The sequence below is a fragment of the Macaca fascicularis genome, chromosome 3 (assembly GCF_037993035.2).
Source record: "Macaca fascicularis isolate 582-1 chromosome 3, T2T-MFA8v1.1".
Lineage (NCBI taxonomy): Eukaryota > Metazoa > Chordata > Mammalia > Primates > Cercopithecidae > Macaca > Macaca fascicularis.
The window spans coordinates 190,648,168-190,657,320 of NC_088377.1; positions in this window are offsets into that span (position 1 = coordinate 190,648,168).

Here is a 9,153-nt window from a genome sequence, read left to right on the forward strand (position 1 = left end):
AGAGTGAGCAGGAAATCGAGTGTCTCCCTGCTTGAGACCCTCCAGCCTTTATTTTTATTTTTTATTTTTATTTAAGTGCTGACAGTAATCCAGCCTTTAACTTGTGAAAAATAGAACAAACAATAGGCCGGGTGCAGTGGCTCATGCCTGTAATCCCAGCACTTTGGGAGGCCTAGGCGGGTGAATCACTTGAGGCCAGGAGTTCGAGACCAGCCTAGCCAACATGGCAAAACCCCATCTCTACTAAAAATACAAAAATTAGCCAGGCGTAGTGGCTCATGCCTGTAGTCCCAGCTACTTGGGAGGCTGAGGCAGGAGAATCACTTGAACCCAGGAGGCAGAGGTTGCAGTGAGCGAACAGCGAGCCACTGCACTGCAGTCTGGGCGACAGATGGAGACTGTCTCAAAAATAAATAAATAAAACTAAGTAACAGTAAAAAACAAAACAAAAAGTGTCCCAGAGCTTCCAGGGTCCCATGGGGGAGCTGGGGTCTCTCTGACCTTCACACCTAGCTGGAAAGGGCCTGGGGTCTGAGTGGCCCCCTACAGCCGGGGCTTCACCAGGCTTGTGCCGAAACTATGCCCTGTGCAGTCAGACCTGTGGTGCTGGTCCCTGCTTGATCTGCTTTTCCTGGTCCAGGTCACTGCACACGCTGGAGTGGTCTTCAAAGTGAAAATGGGCGTACTTGGGTGCTTCCTGCTCAGGCCCCCGAGATTGCAGCTCTCGGCCCCTGTGGGTCATGTAACTGACACCCCTTAGCACAGCCAGGCTTGAGGCACTGAGTCTCGCATCAGCACCCAAGAGATGCTGAAGCCCATGGCCCCTCCCTCCCTGACGACCTTGGTTGATGGCTTGGCTACTTTCCTTTCAATCCCTGAAAACATGAAGGGTGTGCCCATATGCCCTTCCCCACTGTCCCCCCAGGGTGCTGCCATCTGCCATTCTGCAGGTTGCTGGGTGTGGGGATGGGCATTTTCAGACCTCAGGGTGACTCCCAGGTGTTCCCCTGGTTATAGAAACGACTTTGTCTCAGGCGGCACTAAGTCACAAGTAACTGAAACTATGAAAACGTCCATCCTCAGCCTTCTCTGGAATTTGAATGGCCTTGGCCTGGCCTGACCACCTCCTTTTCATGGCTTCAGCGTCTGGGTTTTCCCTTACAGATTTCATCCTTTTCGAAAGGAGACTGCCTCCTCTGTCCCTGTCTGTCTTCCTTACAAGTAGAGCTCTTAGGGTCAGAGAGAAGGTCCAGCTGGGTCCCCTTTGGCAGGGTCAAGGGACATTCCCCTCACCCCCGGCCTGGTCCTGGGCCAGCCACCTTGCCTCAGTTAGGAAAGTTTTCTAAATAGCCTTTCTGAAGATCCAGTTCTTTACCTGAACTCTTATGGGACAAGTGTGTACTGCAAACAGCCCCTCTGGAGAGCAGCACAGGCCCCCGCTTTAGCTGGTTTCGTTTTCACAAAGAGGAGGGGATCTGGAAAGAGGGGCTGAGGAGGTAGAGCTACTGTGGCCTGTGATCAGAGTAGAAGGATTGTTTCCGGGCCACATGACTAGGGGCAGGAGCCTGGCAGCCACAAGGTCACAGCATTTAGGCACCTGGGCTGGTAGCAACAAAGGGAACAGGTAGAGTCTACGCCTTGTTGTAACTCAGCAGAGAGCCTTCAACTCTCAAGGCATCGAAATGGAACATACTCGGCAAGCATTCAACCCTGTGCAGTTTGGGTTTTTAAGTTAGTTTTATTATTAGAAACTGGGGTCTTGCTATGTTGCCCATGCTGGACTCAAACTCCTGGGCTCAAGTGATCCTCCTGCCTCGACCAGCCAAAGCTGGGATTACAGGCATAAGCCACTGCACCTGACCTCTCATGCAGTTTTGAATACTTGGAAGTATCCTGGCCAGCTCTGTGGCTTTGGGCAAGGCCATCTCTTCTCCAATTCTGTTTCCTTAAAAGGAGGGAGTCTGGCCAGGTGTGGTGGCTCATGCCTTTAATCCCAGCACTTTGGGAGGCCAAGGTGGGTGGATCACTTGAGGCCAGGAGTTCAAGACCAGCCTGGCCAACATGGCAAAACCCTATCTCTACTAAAAATACAAAAATTAGCTGGGCGTGGTGGCAGGTGCCTGCAGTCCCAGCTACTCTGGAGGCTGAGGCATGAGAATTGCTTGAGCCAGAGGTTGCAGTGAGCTGAGATTGTGCCACTGCACTAGTCTAGGAGACAGAGTGAGACTCTGTCTCAAATAAAAAAATAAAATAAAATAAAAAAGAGGAAGTTTGAAGTGTCAAGGCTTTGGAAGGAAGAGCAGCTTCCGATGGGCTTGAGCCTAACCAGCCCTGCCACCAGAGGACCGTTGCTGCTTCCATGACCCAAATTAGTCTTGGGGTCACCAAAAGGCAGTGATTAAAAAGTGGCCACTGGCTGGGCGTGGTGGCTCACACCTGTAATCCCAGCACTTTGGAAGGCCAAAATGGGTGGATTACCTGAGGTTAAGAGTTCGAGACCAGCCTGGCCAACATGGCAAAATCCTGTCTCTATTAAATATACAAAGATTAGCTGGGCATGGTGGTGGGCACTGTAATCCCAGCTACTCAGGCGGCTGAGGCAGTAGAATCGTTTGAACCTGGGAGGCAGAGGTTGCAGTGAGCCAAGATCACACCACTGCGCTCCAGCCTGGGCGACAGAGTGAGACTTCATCTCAAAAAAAAAAAAAAAAAAAAAATGGCCGCCAAGCACGAGGTGTAGCAGGTCTCTATGGTCTCTACGGGGCATGCTACTAAGAAGTCAGAGAATGGGGAGGCTTCTGAGCAGGACAGCTCCTCCAGGCACTGTGTCAAGGCGACCATGGCATGAGCACTGGACCCTGGGCAAGGGACCATTCTTGTGTTCCAGTGCGGTTGAAGCATTTATGCCGTGCACTCAGTAATGCAGCCAAACAACCCTGACTGCAGCCTCAACTGCAGCTCCAGACTGGAATCTCCAGCCTTTCTAAGGGAACTACTCCATTTTTAAACCTTTGTTACAATCGGGGCATCCTGTGTGCTGGTTTATTTCTTGGGGTTATAATACCACGAGGGGAAAAAAGGGGGATGTTGACTTAGATCAGACGTTTCTAACTAAATGCAGCCCTGAAGGGCCTTTCTTTGGCCTATCCAGTGTTGATAAGACCGTTTGAATTAGATTTGACACTTAAAAATTGGGTGATTTCACATAAAAATGTCTGGCTTTTCTTGAAAAACCAGAAGAGTAACAGGAGGCTCAGAATCCCACCAGCAACAAGTGCCTGGGGCCAAGCAGCAGCACCCACTTCAGGCAGGACAGAGGATCTCAAGTGCATCCTGGTGGCCACCACTCCCCATCACCCCTTGCCGCACTTAACCTTGCCTGCCAGGTCCCTCGAACACTGGAGTTTTCAACCTCTGGCCTCCAGCGAACCCAACTGTCCATGAGTTCCAAGTAGGAGACTTTTGTAGCAGATTGGGGATGTAGCATTCAAAGGCATGTTTTCAATCCAACCTGACCTGAGCCTATACTTGCTGTCAATAGATGAGAAAAGCCAGAAAGAGTAGACAGACGGGAATGGGAATGGTGGCTCATATTTGTAATCTCAGCACTTTGGGAGGCCAAGGCAGGCGGATCACTTGAGCCCAGGTGTTTGAGACCAGTCTGGGCAACATAGTGAGATCTCCTCTCTACAAAAAACCTACAAAAATTTAGCCGGGTGTGGTAGTGCACGCCTGTAGTCCCAGCTTACTTGGGAGGCTGAAGTGGGAGGATTACCTGAGCCTGGAAAGGCTGCAGTGAGCCGTGACTGTGCCACTGCACTCCAGCCAGGGGGACGGAGTGAGACCCTGTCTCAAAAAATTTAAAAATAATAATAATAAATAAACTCCTTTCCCACGACTTCTTCTCCAAGTTGCTTTCTTAAAAAACCCCTTCTGGCTCACGCCTGTAACCCCAGCACTTTGGGAGGCCGAGGCAGGCAGATCATTTGAGGTCAGGAGTTCAAGACCAGCCTGGCCAACATAGTGAAACCCCCTCTCTACTAAAAATACAAAAAAAAAATGGTCAGGCGTGGTGGTACATGCCTATAATCCTAGCTACTCTGAAGTACGAGAATTGCTTTAATCTGGGAAAACGAAGTTGCAGCGACCCGAGATCATGCCACTGCACTCCAGCCTGGATGAGAGTGAGACTCTGTCTTTAAAAAAACTTCTCAGTTTTTACTTTTGAACTAGAGGTCCTTTGTCCTCCTCCCTTTTCCACAGTCTCTCTGTAATCTAAGATGGGGCCATGTTGAATTCAAGAGCTGTGCTCATCTTGCCTTGTGCTGAGCCGAGTGAAAAGAGTGTGGAGCGAGTGGTGTGGCTGAGGGGAGGCTCTGACTTAGGCAAGAGAGCCCCTTCCCTGTCTGGCCCCTTAAGCCTGGGCTTCCCAAGAATCTACAGTTCTCCATTTACTCATTCAAAAGGTGTTCAGTTACTGTTACTATGCGCTGGTCCTGGGCGGCCTCCCAGTTCTACCTCTATTTTTTTTTTTTTTTTGAGACGGAGCCTCACCCTATCACCCAGGCTAGAGTGCAGTGGGTCAATCTCGGCTCACTGCAGCCTCTGCCTCCCAGGTTCCAGTGATTCTCCTGCCTCAGCCTCCTGGGTAGCTGAGATTACAGGTGCCGGTCACCTCACCTGGCTAACTTTTGTATTTTTAATAGAGACAGGGTTTCACCATGTTAGCCAGGCTGGTCTCGAACTACCGACCTGAGGTGATCCGCTTACCTCAGCCCCCCAAAGTGCTGGGATTAAAGGCATGAACCACCACACCTAGTCCCACCTCTCACTTTTGCTTCCCAAGCCTTCTGCAAGATTTAAAAATACTAAGTACTAAAAACTAGGCTGAATACTGAATAAATATTAAATACAGTCATGTCACTTAACAGGAACATGTGCTGAGAAATGCATTGTGAGGCAACTCTGGCATTGTGTGAACATCAGAACGCACTTCCACAGACTCCGATGGTACAGCCCGCTGCACACCCTGGCTATACGGTAGTGTGTCACTCCTAGGCTACAAACCTGTACAGCATGCTCCTGCGCTATTGTAAGCATTTGTGTATCTATGCATAGAAAATGTACAATAAGAATATGGTATAAAAGATTAAAACAGCATGCCTGTAATGAGTACTTTCTATGAATGGAGCTTGTAAGACTGGAAGTTGCTCTGGGTGAGTCAGTGAGTGGTGAGTGAAATGTGAAGGCCTGGGACTTTACCATCCACTACTGTAGACTTTATAAACACCGCAAGCTTAGGCCACACTAAATTTATTTATTTATTTATTTATTTATTTATTTATTTATTTATTTATTTATTTTGAGATGGAGTCTAGCTCTGTTGCCCAGGCTGGAGTGCAATGGCCGGATCTCAGCTCACTGCAAGCCCCGCCTCCCGGGTTCACGCCATTCTCCTGCCTCAGCCTCCCGAGTAGCTGGGAGTACAGGCGCCCGCCACCTCGCCCGGCTAATTTTTTTTGTATTTTAGTAGAGACGGGGTTTCACCGTGTTAGCCAGGATGGTCTCGATCTCCTGAAGTCGTGATCCGCCCGTCTCGGCCTCCCAAAGTGCTGGGATTACAGGCTTGAGCCACCGCGCCCGGCCTAAATTTATTTTTAAAACATGGTAGCGGCCAGGTGCAGTGGTTCACGCCTGTAATCCCAGCACTTTGGGAGGCTGAAGTGGGAGGATCACCTGAGGTCAGGAGTTCAAGACCAGCCTGGCCGATTTGGTGAAACTCCGTCTCTAATAAAAACAAAAATTAGCCGGGCATGGTGGCACGCACCTGTAGTCCCAGCTACTCAGGAGGCTGAGGCAGAATAATTGCTTGAACCTGGGAGGCGGAAGTTGCAGTGAGCTGAGAATGTACCACTGCACTGCAGCCTAGGCGACAGAGGGAGACTCCGTCTCAAAGAAAAATAAATACATAAATTAAATAAAACACGGTAATTTTGCTATGACATTATGAAGGCTACAACATCACTAAGTGAAAGAAATTTTTCAGTTCCACTACAATTTTATGGGACCACTGTCATAAATGTGGTCCCTCATTGACAGAAATGTCATTCTCAGTGCATGAGTGTAACTCTTTAGTTCATTATAGTAGGAATCAAAGAATCAGTCATGTCCACTTGGGTTCAATCCCTTTGCTGCACCTGGTAGGGTCTGAGGTTGTGCACCTGGTGGCCTGGACTGTCAGATTTGTCCGTGGGGCTCCTGGAGCCCTTCCTAGCTCACAGCCCTCACCCTAGGGCTGGCCCACCTTCACAGGGGATGCCTTGGTCCTTCCAAGGGCAGGTGTGTGCTCAGAAGACAGAGTCAGCTGACGAGACTTAGTGCTAGGAGAGCTGGTCAGTCAGGAGCTCGTGGATCCGTGGGATGTGTAGTCAGAGTCAGGGGCCTTGAAGTTAAAGGTCCTATCCATCTCCTGGAGGGAGGCCCAGCCTGCCAGGGCTACAGGCTCTGAGAGCTTCTTCACCCAAGAACCCCACGGAAGTTTTGTTTGAGCTCCATTATTTCCCAAGCCAAAATAACAGATCCTACTGTAGTGGAGCGCATATTAACCTCCTTGAGAAGGCTTCAACACATTCCAGGAGCTGCTGGTGCTGTGAAGGACACCCGTTTTGAGTTCTGTTCCGGCTTCCCAGTTTACCCACCCTGTGGCTCTGGGGGAAATTCTTTAATATCTGACCTCTGCTTCCTTTTCTATGAGGCAGAGGTGATACGACCTAGGCAGGCAAGACCTGTCCTGCCTCCATTACATCATCAAAAAAAAAAAAAGGTGGAGTGGGGTAGGATAAGCACGTTTAAAAACGCAGCAACAGGCCGGGCGCGGTGGCTCAAGCCTGTAATCCCAGCACTTTGGGAGGCCGAGATGGGCGGATCACGAGGTCAGGAGATCGAGACCATCCTGGCTAACACGGTGAAACCCCGTCTCTACTAAGAAATACAAAAAATAGCCGGGCGAGGTGGCAGCGCCTGTAGTCCCAGCTACTCGGGAGGCTGAGGCCGGAGAATGGCGTGAACCCGGGAGGCGGAGCTTGCAGTGAGCTGAGATCCGGCCACTGCACTCCAGCCTGGGCTACAGAGCGAGACTCCGTCTCAAAAAAAAAAAAAAACAAAAAAACGCAGCAACATTTTGTTTTAGGTGGGTGATGAGTAAAGGGTGTGTTATCCAAGTCTCTTTTGCATATGCTGAAATTTCGTAAGTGACAAAACCCTTCATTCAGAAACCTGGGTGTCTTATCTGTCTTCTCAGGTCCACTCACCCACCCTCAGCATCTGATCAGTCTCAGAGCCCCGGAGATCCTGCCCCCTTATCCCTGAGACCCACTGGCCACCCATGCCGGAGCCTGCCCTCGCTCCCTTGCTCCTGAGCAGGAGGTGCCATAGCAGTGAGAGTGGCCTGTGCTCACATCCCGGCTCTGTTTGCTACTCAGCTCCACAACCCCCTCCTTTCTAGCTGTAAAATGACCACAAGAACCTACCTCACAGGTCACTTAAATGACACAATCTGGCAATGCTCAACACAGGTTCTGGCTTTTGCTCAAGGTGAGATAAATGTTAACTATTACTTGTTACCGATCTCAATCTCATCACATCACCTCCCTGCTTAAAACTATCAACGGTTCCCTGTAAACTAAGATAAAGCTCAAGATCCTGAATGCAGGCCCCCCCACCTGGCCCTGCCTCTCCTAACCTCAGCAACCCAGCCTCCTCGCACAGCACTCCGCGCCGCTGGTGAAGGGGAAGGAGGGAAGTTCGCCGCCGCCTCCTCCTCCCAGCTCTAGGTCTGCACCAGGGACAGTGTCCCCTCTTGGGTTCCCAAGGCCCCGTACATACCTTCATCGTGGCACCGATCATGCTGGGCTGTCATCAACCTACTTGCCGTCTCCTTTCTGAGGTCCCTCACAGGTCCAGGGTAAATTCCTTCCGAGGTCCCGCCTTTTGCAGGCAATATAGAGGGAATTGACTCAGTTAAGACACTCTTGGGCTACCTGACTTCCAGGCTGTATTTCCAAAGAGAAAACATTTTGATTTCTGCCTCAGGGCCTTTGCACATGCTGGCCCCAAGCCTGGAACATTTACTCCTGGTATTTCCCAGACTTCAATATGCCTGACCCTCCTGGCATCTTCTTAAACACAGAGTAATTCAGTAGGACCGGGGCCCAGCCTAAGACTCTGCATTTCTGACAAACATGCCAGTGATACCAAAGCTGCAGGTCCCTGGACACTCCTATACTTTGCCCGGCTCAAGCCAACTCCTCCTGAGGGTCTTGGCTTAGATGTCACTTCAGAGCAGGGCTTCCCTGACACCTACACAGAAGGGAGGCCACACTGCTGTTCCTCCCCAGAGAGGGGCTGTCTTTCTCAGGGCCCTTTGAACCCACGGGAGCCCTACCAGGACAGGAACCCCTTTGTTCTCACGGTACGGCGCTGAATGAATGGGACTTCTGCCTCAGGAAACAGCCTTACCCGCTGCCCTACCCCGGGTTACCACTCCAAGCTTTTTGCCAGTGTCGAGGGAAGGGCCTTGAAGAGCGAGCCCATCCCAGGACTGAGGGCCACCTGTTCTCCTGATGTGAGGGAGGTCACGGGGGTGGGGGCGGGGGGGCTGTGTGCAGAGACTTCTCACCACACAGAGAACTCTGAGGACTTGCAGAGCATGGCGCATCCACAACTCCCAGCCTGCCCTGGCCAGGCTTAACTTTACAGCAGATAATTGAGTAAGTTCACCAAGGCTGCCCCTTCCTGGGAGACCCAACGCTTCCTGCCCCCGCCAACCTCAGCAACACACTCTCGTCATTGCTGCAAAAGCTGCCATCAGCACAAGGATTTTCACCCTTGCCACTTTTCAGTTAAAATTAGGAGCAGCTGAGTGACAGGGGAGGCGTGGGGTGAGGATGGTGATGGCTCATCTCGAACAAGCCCCCGCGACGAAATGAAGCTCAGGTCTCACTCAAATGCCCTGGAACCCTTATGGCACAGAACCACCTCTACACAAGGGTCAGTCCAGAGGAGCACCCACCCCAGCAGAAGTGCTCAGGGGAGACCTCTGAAGCCCCTCAGCCTAGGTCAGGACGATCCAGACCCACCTGTGTCTGGCAGGAT